General features: G+C 40.0%; 1 long non-coding RNA gene across 1 annotated transcript; it reads right to left on the bottom strand.

Annotated features, from left to right (window-relative positions):
• Positions 1-13,538: 13,538 nt before the first annotated feature.
• Positions 13,539-15,684, bottom strand: LOC123744249 (uncharacterized). The gene is made up of 4 exons (XR_006770844.1): positions 15,608-15,684; positions 14,828-14,964; positions 14,622-14,731; positions 13,539-14,140 (listed from the first exon to the last, which is right to left on the bottom strand). It is a non-coding gene; the product is annotated as an uncharacterized lncRNA (long non-coding RNA).

The following is a 15,684-nucleotide window of genomic DNA, read 5'->3' on the forward strand; positions in this document are numbered from 1 at the left end:
GGACCCTAGTTTGTCCTCTGGAAACAACAGCTCCAGGAATGCCTAGTGTTTGGGCAAAATATTTTACTGGAACGGACCAATAATGAATGGAATTCCGAGATTTTGGTGTGAATTCAGGTTTTACTGTACAATTTTATTGTACAATTTAAAATATATATATTGTAAGAATGCACTCATATATATATATATATATATATATATATATATATATATATATATATATATATATATATATACATGTTGTTATTGTATCAGGTATATTGAATTTTTTTAAGGAAAGAAAATTATATGTGCCTATTTGCATAAATGCATCTGGTGTATTTGCATATATGAATACATTAACATAAAGGTTGGACCAGGGCTCCAATCATCAAACACTTGATCTGTCTAAAAAGCGTCCCACCTAGCCCATAGAGGTTAGGGAATAGGCAATGTATTCCTATGGGGAGAAAAGACATTGCAAACTTTTTGATGTAAACACCATCTTTTAACCTCTATGGGCTAGGTGACGCTTTAACAGCCAGTTGAATCCTGTAAGGCGCGTTATTCAAATCCTTAGATATGCTATTACCTTCAATTTTTCAAAAATATGACTATTTTACACCATTTAAAGATAAGACTCTCGTTAATCTAACCACACTGTCCGATTCAAAAAAGGCTTTACAACGAAAGCAAAACATTAGATTATGTCAGCAGACTACCCAGCCAGAAATAATCAGACACCCATTTTCAAGCTAGCATATAATGTCACATAAACCCAAACCACAGCTAAATGTAGCACTAACCTTTGATGATCTTCATCAGATGACAACCCCTAGGACATTATGTTATACAATACATGCATGTTTTGTGTCAATCAAGTTCATATTTATATCAAAAACCAGCTTTTTACATTACATGTGACCAGCATGTGACTAGCATTCCCACCGAACACTGCCCGGTGAATTTACTAAATTACTCACGATAAACGTTCACAAAAAGCAGAACAATTATTTTAAGAATTATAGATACAGAACTCCTCTATGCACTCGAGTATGTCCGATTTTAAAATAGCTTTTCGGTGAAAGCACATTTTGCAACTATTCTCAGTAGATAGCCCGGCATCACAGGGCTGGCTATTTAGACACCCAGCGGGTTTAGCACTCATCAAAGTCAGATTTACTATAAGAAAAATGTTCTTACCTTTGTTTCTTCGTCAGAATGCACTCCCAGGGGCTTCTACTTCAATAACAAATGTTGGTTTGGTCCACAAATAATCCATCGTTATATCCAAACAGCGGCGTTTTGTTCGGATGCGTTCTAGACACTATCCTAAAGGCTAAATAAGGGTGACGAGCATGGAGCAATTCGGTGACAAAGAATTCTAAATATTCCATTACCGTACTTGAAGCATGTCAACCGCTGTTTAAAATCTATTTTTATGCCATTTTTCTCGCAAAAAATGCGATAATATTCCGACCGGGAATCTGCGTTTAGATAAACAGACAAAGGAAAAGGAAACCATTCGGTCAAAGGCGGACGCACGCGCCTAAGCCCATAGTACTCTGGTGGCCGACTTGCCAAAAGCGATAAAGTGTTTCAGCCAGAGCCTGCCTCGATATCGTTCAACGTTTTCCCGAGCTCTAAGACCCTATGGAAGACGTAGGGAAGTGTCACGTTATTGCACAGATCCTGAGTCTTCAGTAAAAAGAGCCAAGATGAAACACTACTTCTCAGACGAGGCCACTTCCTGCTTGAAATCTTCTCAGGTTTTGGCCTGCCATAGGAGTTCTGTTATACTCACAGACACCATTCAAAACAGTTTTAGAAACTTTAGGGTGTTTTCTATCCAAAGCCAATAATTATATGCATATTCTAGTTACTGGGCAGGTGTAGTAACCAGATTAAATCGGATACGTTTTTATCCAGCCATGTCAATACTGCCCCCTAGCCCTAACAGGCTAAAGTGGCTAGTGATGCATTACATCAAGATGGCAAGGATGCGTAGATGGTATAGCTACTATATACATATGAGATGAGCAATGTAGTGTATGAGAACACTTATATCAAGTGGAATTGTTTGAAGTGGCTAGTGATACATTTAATTACATCAATTTTACCATTATTAAAGTGGGTGGAGTATAGTCAGTATGTTGGCAGTATGTTGGCAGCAGCGTGACACCCTCCCAGACATATGCAAAACTCCCTCCCTGAAGGACCTGCACCGATAGAACCCACGGCCAAGAGGACCTACACCCAGACCAGAGCATCACCAGCCACACCCCAACAAGCTAAGACCACCCCAAGCAAACCCTGGCCACACTCTATATAGCCCCATATTAGACCTGTGCCCTTCCTGTCACCCCATGCCCCCGCCTCTGTGGCAAAAGACCTCAACAGGCCTTTGGCCTAAAGAGCAGGAACCCAGACTTCATTAAATTAATTGGAAATAAGGACATTGTCATCCCACAAGAAACATGGTATAAAGGAGACAAACCCACTGGTTGCCCTCTAGGTTACAGAGAGCTGGTAGTCCCATCCACCAAACTACGCAGGTGTGAAACAAGGAAGAGACTCAGGGGGTATGCTAATTTGGTATAGATTAGACCTAACCCAATCTATTATTAGTCAAAACAGGAACATTTTACATCTGGCTATAAATTCAAAAAGGAAATGATCTCAACAGAGAAAAAAGTCCTCATGTGTGACACCTTTATCCCCCCCACTCAGACACACCCCTTATTACTCGTGAAGGAACAGGGAATTACATACAGGACTGTTCAGACACACCCCTCATTACTGGTGAAGGAAGGAGATGAATTACACACAGGACTCCTCAGACACACCCCTCATTATTGGTGAAGGAAGGAGAATTACACACAGGACTCCTCAGACACACCCCCCTCATTACTGGTGAAGGAAGGGAGGAATTACACACAGGACTCCTCAGACACACCCCTTATTACTGGTGAAGAAGGTAGGAATTACATACAGGACTCCCTCAGACACACCCCCTTATTACTGGTGAAGGAAGGTAGTAATTACATACAGGACTCCTCAGACACAGCCCTTATTACTGGTAAGGATGGGAACATGAATGGGAACATATTGGCACCGCACGAATCATACAGTCCTAATGCCAATACCACCCAATTTGGTCCACATTCATCCAAATCATATTGCAAATTTCATATGGCAAATGCCAAGTGTCACTCCCCCAAAATCCTATAGATGGCGCGCGCTCCACCGTGGATTTTCATATTGCAAATGTAACACAGTCAACACCCAACAGGAACATTTAAAAAAAATGTTTTTGGAAAACTTATCACCCATAATTTCTTTGGTTGTTTTGCTTGTACCTAAGGCATATGTTTTGTCCATTTGCAATATGATTTCATAGGAAGTCAAAGTGACTTTTTTCCCCCATTTTTTGCCCAATGCCATTAGAAATGTCCAAATGAAATGTCCAATTCTTTTTGTCAATTATACATGTATGAAAGTAATGAATGTGCCAAATCAGGATGTTTGTCCATTTGCCATGTATCGATCATAGGAAGTCGGTTTCCAAACCCAAAAGTCAGTGAACCATGTCCAAATGGCATTCATACTGCCCAAATGATATATAGCCCTATGTTAAGCCATGAATCAACCTAGATGGTCTATTTGTCATGTATGATGAGGGAGAAGTGGACTCTGTTGTTTTTTAACGATATTTTGAAAAACATCCAAAATGACCATTACATCACGAATTTCACATGCTCAAAAATACTGCAGAAATGCTTAACCTCTTGGGGCTAGGTATGGGACGCTAGCGTGCCACCTGGTGCACTCCATCAACAGCAGGTGCATTTCAAGAGCTTGCAAATTTGAATCCAAATAAATGTCAAAATTCAAATTTTCCAAAATACAACTATTTTACACCATTTGAAAGATAAACATCTCCTTAATCTAACCACGTTTTACGATTTCAAAAAAGGTTTTACGGCGAAAGCATACATTTAGAGTATGTTAGGACAGTACATTTACAAGAGTTGTGTGTAATGTTTTGTCAAGTCAAAGACAGGGTCACCAAAACCATAAAACCAGCTAAAATGATGCACTAACCTTTTACAATCTCCATCAGATGACACTCCTAGGACATTATGTTTAGACAATGCATGCATTTTTAGTTCTATCAAGTTCATATTTATATCCAAAAACAGCGTTTTACTATGGCATTGATGTTGAGGAAATCGTTTCCCTCCAATAACCGGCAGTCAAGTCAAGCGTAACAAATTAAATAATTAAAATTAGAAAACATTGGTAAAATATTATATTGTCATTTAAAGAATTATAGATTTACATCTCTTGAACGCAATCAACTTGCCAGATTTAAAAATAACCTTACTGGGAAATCACACTTTGCAATAATCTGGGCACTGCGCCCAGAAAATACGCTTTGCGATACAGACTAGACGTCATGTTGGGGAGATCTAAAATCGAAAATACTATGTAAATAATCCATTACCTTTGATTCTCTTCATCAGATGTCACTTCCAGGTATCACAGGTCCATAACGAATGTAGTTTTGTTCAAAAAAAAGCTCATCATTTATGTCCAAAAATCTCCGTCTCGTTAGCACATGATGTTAAGCCAAGCCGGACTTCTCGTCATGAACGAGGGGAAAAAATATATTTCCGTTCGTTCAAACATGTCAAACGTTGTATAGCATAAATCATTAGGGCCTTTTTAACCAGAACATGAATAATATTCAAGGTGGGCGAATGCATACTCTTTTATAACGTATTGGAACGGGGGTACCCAACATGAACTAGCGCCGTGTCTAATGGGACATCATCGTTCCATGGCTCTTGTTCGGTCAGATCTCCTCCAGAAGACTCAAAACACTTTGTAAAGGCTGGTGACATCTAGTGGAAGCAATAGGAAGTGCCAAAATATTCCTAAGCCCCTGTGTTTTTCAATGGGATAGGTTTAAAGTCAATACAACACATCAGGTATCCACTTCCTGTCAGAAAATGTCTCAGGGTTTTGCCTGCCAAATGAGTTCTGTTATACTCACAGACACCATTCAAACAGTTTTAGAAACTTTAGAGTGTTTTCTATCCATATATAATAAGTATATGCATATTCTAGTTACTGGGTAGGATTAGTAACCAGATTAAATCGGGTACATTTTTTTATCCAGACGTGCAAATGCTGCCCCCTAGACCCAACAGGTTAATTGACTGGCCCGATGAACTCGGGATGGCCGGGCAGTAACTGTGGTTCCTCTCCATCGCTCGTTGTGTTGATTTCATCATGTCCATTTGGTGATGTTTTTTCACTGTTGAATCATATTGCAAATGCGCGTCACATTTGCAATATGTTTCAATGGGCATTTAGCATCACAAATTTGACATGCTCAAAATACTGCAGAAATGCATAATTGGCTGGCCCAATATGTCTCTAAGCCCCACACTGTGTCACCATGTCCTAGCTGTGTGTGTGTGTGTTAGTTATTTTGCAAATCTGATGGGATAAATGACTGAATTACAGTTCATGAGGGTTACCTAGTCACACATATGAAGTTTTGAAATTATCTGACTTTTTTTAACCCTTCGAAACAGCTACTGTTACCCATATTTAAGACACTTCCGGTTGGCACGGGAAGCTATAAGTAAACACATATCCTGATTGGGGTATGCTATTACAGAATCCTGAGTTTTAAGTCTTTACGTTAACCTCTATGGGCTAGGCGGGACGTAATCGTCCCACCTACGTAACAGCCAGCGTAATCCAGTGGCGCGATTTTTCAAATACCTTAAAATAAAGTTATCTTTCTTCTCTTTCTTATGATGAAAGTGTCGAGACAGTGCGTTAAATCCCAGACTAAAATGTAGCCTTTGACAGGTCATTACAAGCATTTTCATGGTCGTAACGTTAACGTGAAAAAACGACAGGCACAAGCAAGAAAGAGTCTCGGTACTAAAATGAAATCGATCAATCCAGAGTAGTGGCGACCAGTCATTCAGGGCCTCACCTGATTAGCAAAAAAAATTACATTTTTATAATCATTTATAAAAAATGTTTTGCATGTTATTTTGCCGTTAGTTGATGTCACATTGTTTGAAAACTATGTAAATATATATATATATTGAGTTAACAAAGCCGCGATACAAACATGGTCTCTTTGTTGAGTAAGGCAGCTCCAAAATGTAGGTGTTTCAGACCAGCTCCGTGCTTTCTATGGTGGAGGGCCAGCCAGCGGAAAATACAGAGCGTATCCAATGGTAATCTCTGTAGTTGCGCCGTGATTGGCTCAGTGTTCTGTCACTCATGGGGACACTATGAATCTACAGGGAGAGATACACAGTTCAAGCCCTCTTGGGTTCTGCCATAGATTTACATTAGAAGTGCCCGTACAAGAAGGCTCAAGGTCTTTGGCCACAGATAAAATGAGGTCAAATCACATTATATCTACCGTAGCTGTGATAATATGATTGGACTGATCATGTTACTTATAAAATCTTAGGTAGCAAGCAACACAAGCAGTCATCATGAATCACATCGACAATCTTCTGGCAAATCCTTTTCAATCCTTGTCATATGTAGATAGATTATTGATATAAGGTATTGGTGCTCATCACCATTGGACATAAACATTACACAACAAGTCAGGAAAATCACAAATTCAACAATCAGGGGCTAACTGCAAGCGTTGCAAAACAATCAATATTTTGCTTCTCCTGCCTGCTATTCGGTGGAGAGAGTGTTTGGTCCAACTCTGGGTTTAAGGAATTAAAACATCTGTCTGAAATGATCTCTTTTTCCAAGCTTTAAAAGATAAACATTCACTTGCGACAACACGGGCAAGAAAAGGTTGACTATTATTATTAATATGTTAATCCAGCATGACTTCTGCAGCATTCAAAATCAATCAATCAATCAAATGTATTTATAAAGCCCTTTTACATCAGCCGATGTCACAAAGTGCTGTACAGAAACCCAGCCTAAAACCCCAAACAGCAAGCAATGCAGATGTAGAAGCACGGTGGCTAGGAAAAACTCCCTAGAAAGGCCAGATCCTAGGAAGAAACCTAGAAAGGAATCAGGCTCTGAGGGTGGCCAGTCCTCTTCTGGCTGTGCCGGGTGGAGATTATAACAGTACATGGCCAAGATGTTCAAACATTCATAGATGACCAGCAGGGTCAAATCATAATAATCACAGTGGTTGTAGAACTGGAAACTCTGAATTGGGAAATCTTAGACTTCAGCTCAAGACAACTGGGAACTCTGAAAAAAAATTGCACTGACTGGGAAAAAAGTTTTGAACAGTCATCCAACTAGGATTCCAAACGGGGAACTCTTTCTTGAGCTCCGACCTGAAGATCACTGACGTCACGATTCAACTTCTTTTTCAAGTTCCCAGTTGTCTTGAAAGCACATTTTATGACAGAATTTTGCACACAAGAAGGACTGCCATGCCACCTTCCTGTTCAAGTGAGCACAGCACAACATATAACCATGAAGAGGGGATACTATATAATGCTGTTGGGGCTGGAACCATGAAGAGGGGATACTATATAATGTTGTTGGGTCTGTAACCATGAAGAGGGGATACTATATAATGTTGTTGGGTCTAGAACCATGAAGAGGGATACTATATAATGTTGTTGGGTCTGAACCACGAAGAGGGGATACTATATAATGTTGTTGGGTCTGTAACCATGAAGAGGGGATACTATATAATGTTGTTGGGTCTGTAACCATGAAGAGGGGATACTATATAGTGTCTGTTAGTTACAGACCCAACACCATTATATTATAGTATCTCTCTCCTTGTAACCATGGTTGACAGGGACGTCTCTTCCCTACATAAGGGACGCCGATGGCATTACCCGTATGGTTGATTAGTATGTCCTAATATTGCAAATGTTCGGTCCATTACTAGACGTCCGCGTGTGTTATTAAAATAGGCCGACGGCCTCAGGTCGTGCTCCCAGGGCCGGATCTTCCAGGAAGTCATCAAATAAAATCTCTCTGACATTTGATTTCCGTTTTATAAAGCTAAAAGTTTTGGTCATTATTCCGCTGTTCGGGAACATTCCACCAGATGGCGACTTATTGCAAATGGACAAAACAAATTCACATTTTTACATTTGCATTTCAGTCATTTAGCAGACGCTCTTATCCAGAGCGACTTACACTAGTGAATGCATACATTTCATTTCATGCATTTTTTTTTCATTTTTACTGGACATGGCCGTTTCTCCTAAATGGAAAAGACTTCAAGACAAAACTTGGTGAGCACAGGTTTGGCCAAATGGGCATTTAGCCCAGAAACAAGATGGCGTCGAGGCCTCAATGCTTTTTTGAGTTAAGGCCCATTTTCTGGGATTAAAGGTCAAAAATGGCAATATAGCGCTAATGTGACCGCTTCACGTCAAAGTACATGAACCTACGGTGTAAGGAAAAAAGAACCAGCCATTTATCTATTGTAATTTACGAGAAATAATTCAATGTACATTCGGTGATCGATAAAGAAATGTGGTTTTTTTCAAAAAAGTTATAGATCCAGTTGCAGAGTGTTCAGAAGAATCCGTTAACCTCACTAGTGTACGCTAGCGTCCCCACCTGGCCAACATCCAGTGAAATTGCAGAGCGCCAAATTCAAAAACAGAAATACTCATAATAAAAATTCTGAAAACATACAAGTGTTATACATAGGTTTAAAGATAAACTTCTTGTGAATCCATCCATCGTGTCAGATTTCAAAAGGCTTTACGACGAAAGCATACCATGCGATTATTTGAGAACATCGCCCAGCAACAAATCATTACAAACAGTAACCAACCAAGTAGAAGAGTTACACAAGTCAGAAATAGAGATAAAATTAATCACTTACCTTTGTAGATCTTCATATGGTTGCACTCAGTAGACATTCATTTACTCAATAAATGTTTGTTTTGTTCGATAAAGTCTCACTTTATATCCAAAAACCTCTGTTTTGTTTACGCCTTTTCTTCAGTAATCCACAGGCTCAAACGCGAGTCACAACAGGCAGACAACAAAATCCAAATTGTATCCGTAAAGTTCATAGAAACATGTCAAACAATGTTTATATTCAATACTTTTAGCCTAAATAATCGATAATATTTAAATCGGACAATAACGTTGTCAATATAAAAGGTAAACAAGAATGGCGTGCTCTCGGGATTGCGCATGAAAAAGCTCTGTGACACTTTAGGGTCCAGTCATTCAGACTGGTCTTTACTCCCCTCATTTTTCAGAACACAAGCCTGAAACAATTTCTAAAGACGGTTGACATCTAGTGGGAGGCATAGGAACTGCAATTTGAGTCCTAAGTCAATGGATACTGTAATGGCATTGAATAGAAAACTACAAAAATAACAAAATCCTATTTCCTGGATGGATTTTTCTCAGGTTTTCACCTGCCAAATCATTTGTGTTATACTCACAAACATTGTTTTAACTGTTTTGGAAACTTTAGAATGGTTCCTATCCAAATCTACCATTTATATGCATATCCTAGCTTTTGGGCCTGAGTAGCAGGCAGTTTAATTTGGGCACGCTTTTCATCCAAAATTCCAAATGCTGCTGCTCCCTACCATAGTGAAGTTAAGGCGGGTTTCGGAGCTCTACGTGATTTCTGTGATTTTCGGAACTCACACACACCCACACAGTCAATGGGGAGTGACACAGTGTGAGGCTAACAGACACATAGAGACTGCAATAGTTACCTTCGTTCAAACTATCAAAGAACCGTCAGACCTAGAGCTCTGAAACTTTATATACATGTTTTGGAGCTTAACCTCTTACATCTAGACGTTCCGCTAGCGGAACACCTGCTCCAATATCCAATGATAGGCGTGGCGCGAATTACAAATTCCTCAAAAATCCCCAAACTTCAATTTTTCAAACATATGACTATTTTACACCATTTTAAGACAAGACTCTCCTTTATCTAACCACACTGTCCGATTTCAAAAAGGCTTTACAGCGAAAGCAAAACATTAGATTATGTCAGCAGATTACCCAGCCCAAAATAATCAGACACCCATTTTTCAAGCTAGCATATAATGTCACATAAACCCAAACCACAGCTAAATGTAGCACTAACCTTTGATGATCTTCATCAGATGACAACCCTAGGACATTATGTTATACAATACATGCATGTTTTGTTCAATCAAGTTCATATTTATATCAAAAACCAGCTTTTACATTAGCATGTGACTAGCATGTGACTAGCATTCCCACCCGAACACTGCCGGTGAATTTACTAAATTACTCACGATAAACGTTCACAAAAAGCACAACAATTATTTTAAGAATTATAGATACAGAACTCCTCTATGCACTTTCGATATGTCCGATTTTAAAATAGCTTTTCGGTGAAAGCACATTTTGCAATATTCTCAGTAGATAGCCCGGCATCACAGGGCTAGCTATTTAGACACCCAGCAGGTTTAGCACTCATCAAAGTCAGATTTACTATAAGAAAAATGTTATTACCTTTGTTGTCTTCGTCAGAATGCACTCCCAGGACTTCTACTTCAATAACAAATGTTGGTTTGGTCCAAAATAATCCATCGTTATATCCAAACAGTGGCGTTTTGTTCGTGCATTCTAGACACTATCCTAAAGGCTAAATAAGGGTGATGAGCATGGCGCAATTCGTGACAAAAGAATTCTAAATATTCCATTACCGTACTTCGAAGCATGTCAACCGCTGTTTAAAATCAATTTTTATGCCATTTTTCTCATAAAAAAGCGATAATATTCCGACCGGGAATCTGCGTTTAGATAAACAGACAAAGGAAAAAGAAACCATTCGGTCAAGCGGCACGCGCCTAAGCCCATAGTACTCTGAGTGGCCACTTGCCAAAGCGATAAAGTGTTTCAGCCAGAGCCTGCCTCGATATCGTTCAACTTTTTCCCGGGCTCTGAGACCCTATGGAAGACGTAGGAAGTGTCACGTTATTGCACAGATCCTGAGTCTTCAATAAAAAGAGCCAAGATGAAACACTACTTCTCAGACAGGCCACTTCCTGCTTGAAATCTTCTCAGGTTTTGGCCTGCCGTAGGAGTTCTGTTATACTCACAGACACCATTCAAACAGTTTTAGAAACTTTAGGGTGTTTTCTATCCAAAGCCAATAATTATATGCATATTCTAGTTACTGGAGCAGGAGTAGTAACCAGATTAAATCGGGTACGTTTTTATCCAGCCGTGTCAATACTGCCCCCTAGCCCTAACAGGTTAAATCGGGTACGTTTTTTATCCAGCCATGTCAATACTGCCCCCTAGCCCTAACAGGTTAAAATGCTGTAAAATAGTCATATGTTTGAGAAATTGAAGTAATAGCATTTCTAAGGTATTTGAATAATGCGCCACGGGATTCAACTGACTGCGCGTCCCACCTAGCCCAGAGAGGTTAATGATGTGTTATTTACCTCGTCAGTCACATTCCAAACGTCGTAAATTGTTGGTTATCTGCACGAACCCAGTCTTCACTATGAGTCATCCATATATCAATTGTCTTAAAATCATTTATTTACTAATCTAAGTAATTCACAGAAATGCATAACAGTAGGTATCGTTACAAAGAAATGATAAAGGAAGGTGCTCTAGTGGGCTAAACCGGCATGGCGGCTTGTTAGACAAAAGGGGAGTGTGGGTCAGCTGAGAAGGCACTACAGAGTTGATAAATATTAACAATTGAAATGCTAATCGTTTGCACATGAACGCTCACTCATTCGGGGAACAATTGCAATCAATATATATATTTATGCTCAGTGTGTCGTCGGGATCTTTGTTGGAGAGTTTGGTTCTGTTGGAGAATTTTGTCCTCGCGTTCTCTGTCTCTCTCATTTAGAATGGATATTTCAAAGTGACATTCATTAATGTCGTTATAGGATGGATGTTTCATCGGTCTTCACATTCAATGATACCAAATTCCTAGCTGCAGACTAGTAATTAATATCAAAGACTTGTTATTATTCTGTCGGGTATCTATAGTCTAAGAGTTTAACCACGTGGTATGGTTAAAGTTCCGAACGAGGAATGCATGGTCAAACCTTGGCCCTCTCGTTCTCGATGTAAGCTGGTCTGGTGATAGAAACCCTGGGTGGGGGTTATATTCGGAATGACAGAAAAAGTCTGTCTCATGACGCCAGGTCCCGTCTGTTCATGGGGGCGTGCCGATGACTTGGTAAAACTCTAAACAGAAAATACAATTCTCTCACATTAACATCTTACAAGCATCCCAACATATTCCAAATAGCTTTATCCTTATTCATTAATTTTGTACATCCATTAGATGTAAATCTCACAACTGAGGCTATGATATAAACAGAGCTCATGGTAATGTGGCCGTATTGTCTCTCATGAGTTTCACAAAAGTGTACCAAACGGACCAGTTCGTAGCTGGATTCTTCACCGATCTTTTATACCTTCTACAGAACATAAATGTCATTCGGTTCTCCAGTCCGGTGAGGTGGAAGAATTCCTAGGTTCTTTCTATGAAACCCACTCTCTCTGTATACTGTGGCCATGAGGCAGGACATTTTCTTAGGAATTTACGACCTCTCTCACAGGGCCGAGTAAGGGGGAGATAGGGGATGGTGCATAGAAAACCCAAAGTGGGCAACGTCATGACACCGTGTTTTCTGTCTGTGCAAGTACATCTTGTTTGTTCAAGACTACCCGTGTTTAGTGTCTCAGCGCCTGCTTTTTCCAGTCTCTCTTTTCCGGCCCTCCTGGTTTTGACCCCTGCCTGTCCTGACTCCGAGCCCGCCTGCCTGACCACTCTGCCTGAGCCTGCCTGCCGTCCTGTACCTTTGCCCCCATTCTGGATTACCGACCTCTGCCTGACCTGACCCTGGGCCTGCCTGCCGTCCTGTACCTTGGCCCCACTACTCTGGATTATCGACCCCTGCCTGCCTTGACCCGTCGTTTGCCTGCCCCTGTTGTTACAATAAACATTGTTACCTCTACACAGTCTGCACATGGGTCGTAACTGAAACCTCATATATAGTACATTCACATTTTCAGTCTTAAAAGTGTCAGAGATTATATGATACAGCAGAGAGAACAGTCCTTCTAGACTCCATGTTAGATCAACTATTATTCAGTAGAGAACAGTCCTTCTAGACTCCATGTTAAATCCACTATTATACAGTAGAGAACAGTTCTTCTAGACTCCGTGTTAGATCAACTATTATACAGTAGAGAACAGTCCTTCTAGGCTCCATGTTAGATCAACTATTATACAGTAGAGTCTGACATTCTCTGTGTTTATCCACTCGTATGTATAGAATAATGCTGCTTTTCTAATAACCATCTTGGTTGGATTCATGCGAGTGACTGATTGACTGTACATGGGAGGAATCCACACTACACTGTCCATGCAATTCCTTAGTGCGCCCAGAACATTGTTCTGGGAACCCAAAGGAGTATCTCAGTTTCAAGGTAAGACGCCTGGTGTGGTATCAGTCAGTCTCATGCAGGAACCAACCGTGCTTATAGGACTTGTTTGTGTCGCAGTATAAAGGGTCTCAAATCAAATCAAACTTTATTAGTCACATGCTCCGAATACAAGAAGTGTAGACTTTACCGTGAAATGCTTACTTACAAGCCCTCAACTAACAGTGCAGTTCAAGAAGAGTTCACAAAAACATTTAGCAAGTAGACTAAACTAAAAAGTAATACAAATAAAAATTAACATCAGCCTTGTATTGAGTCAGTGAACCTCGATGACTGAGATAATAAAGATTGATTCATTTCCTTTGAATTTGAGTCCTTAGTGGTGAATTTCCACAACAACAGACAGAAAAGTTATTCTGTTATCAGTTCATTGTATTGTTATTGTATATTTTTAGTTATTTTTATTATAATGTATTATACATTTGCATCGTAATATATTGTATGTACTTGACAAGGTAAATAGAATAAGCAGAAAATAGTTTACGATTGATAGTACTTATCATAATCCTATTTAGCAGTTGAGAGTACCGAGGATGAATCCTATTTCTCACAGATCCATCTGTATTGATGGGAACAGTCATAGTCCCACCATTCTCCTGTGTCTGATGACCAGGAGTAGAAATATACACAGTTCTCAGCTCTTCCACCATTAGGCTCTCCACTGTTCCAATACCTGTAGGAGAAACATTACATAGAATCAGACTGTCCACTGTTCCAATACCTGTAGGAGAAACAACACATAGAATCAGACTGTCCACAGTTCCAATACCTGTAGAAGAAACAACACATATAATCAGGCTGTCCACTGTTCCAATACCTGTAGGAGAAACAACACATAGAATCAGGCTGTCCACTGTTCCAACACCTGTAGTAGAAACAACACATAGAATCAGACTGTCCACTGTTCCAATACCTGTAGGAGAAACAACACATATAATCAGACTGTCCACTGTTCCAGTACCTGTATGAGAAACAACACATAGAATCAGGCTGTCCACTGTTCCAATACCTGTAGAAGAAACAACACATAGAATCAGGCTGTCCACTGTTCCAATACCTGTAGGAGAAACAACACATATAATCAGGCTGTCCACTCTGAACCTACTACTCCAGACAGTGATGTCATAGTGACACAGAATTCATGAATGTCTTACTTTGTGGTCAGTGGTGTGTCGTCCACCCATTTCCAGGTCCCCTCAGAAACAGAGTCAGTCAGACCAATCCAGACATAGTTCTTTACCCCGCATAACCAATTGACTAATGTCTGTAGTTGTAGGAGAGAGACAACATTGTTAAAACATACCCATTACTGCTCGCTATCTCTATCACTCTTTTTTCTCTCTACCTCACACACACACACCTGTTTCTCTTGGCTGTTGATAACCACCAGGTGTGCTCCTCTATTTCTGCAGTCCTGTCTGCTCTCCTCCCAGGATTTGTACTCAGTAGAGACGTAGTAACAACTGCTACCAAGCTTTTTCCATCCTTGAGGACACACTGTAAGTTGAACATTTCTTGCTTTAGTCACTTTAATACAACATTGAATTAAGTATCAATCAGACACTCAAGGAAGACAGGGCACTATCTAATGGACGGTTTGGAAGCATCATTTGTCACGTCCTAACCAGTAAAGGGTTATTTGTTATTATAGTTTTGTCGGGACGTGGCAGGGGGTATTTGTTTGATATGGTTCGGGGTGTGTGTGTTGGTAGAGGTGTGTTTGGTTTATGTATTCCGGGGTTTTTTGTCATTGTTCTATGTTGTGTTTTCTATGATCCATCTATGTTGTGTATTTCTTTGTAGGCCTGGTATGGCTCTCAATCAGGAACAGCTGTACATCGTTGTTGCTGATTGAGAGTCATACTTAGGTAGCCATGTTTTCACCTGTCCCTTTGTGGGAGGTTGTTCTTTGTACTGATGTGTCTACAAGACTGTTCAATCGTTTTTTCTTGTTTTGTTTGTTACGTGTTCACACTAACAGTTAAGATGAGCACTCAACCCGCTGCACCTTGGTCCACTATATACACGACGAGCGTGACATCATTTTTCATTTAATATCAGTTAACTTCCTGTCTGTAAGTGACATGTGAACTGATACAGAGACTGTCAAACAGAACAGTCATGAGACAATTTGACTCACCTTTCTCAACTAAAGATTGTAGCTGGTCTCTCTCTCTGGTCAGGGAGTTGTATCTGGTCTGTAGCTGGTCCCTCTCT

The sequence above is a fragment of the Salmo salar genome, chromosome ssa08, assembly GCF_905237065.1.
Source record: "Salmo salar chromosome ssa08, Ssal_v3.1, whole genome shotgun sequence".
Taxonomy (NCBI): domain Eukaryota; kingdom Metazoa; phylum Chordata; class Actinopteri; order Salmoniformes; family Salmonidae; genus Salmo; species Salmo salar.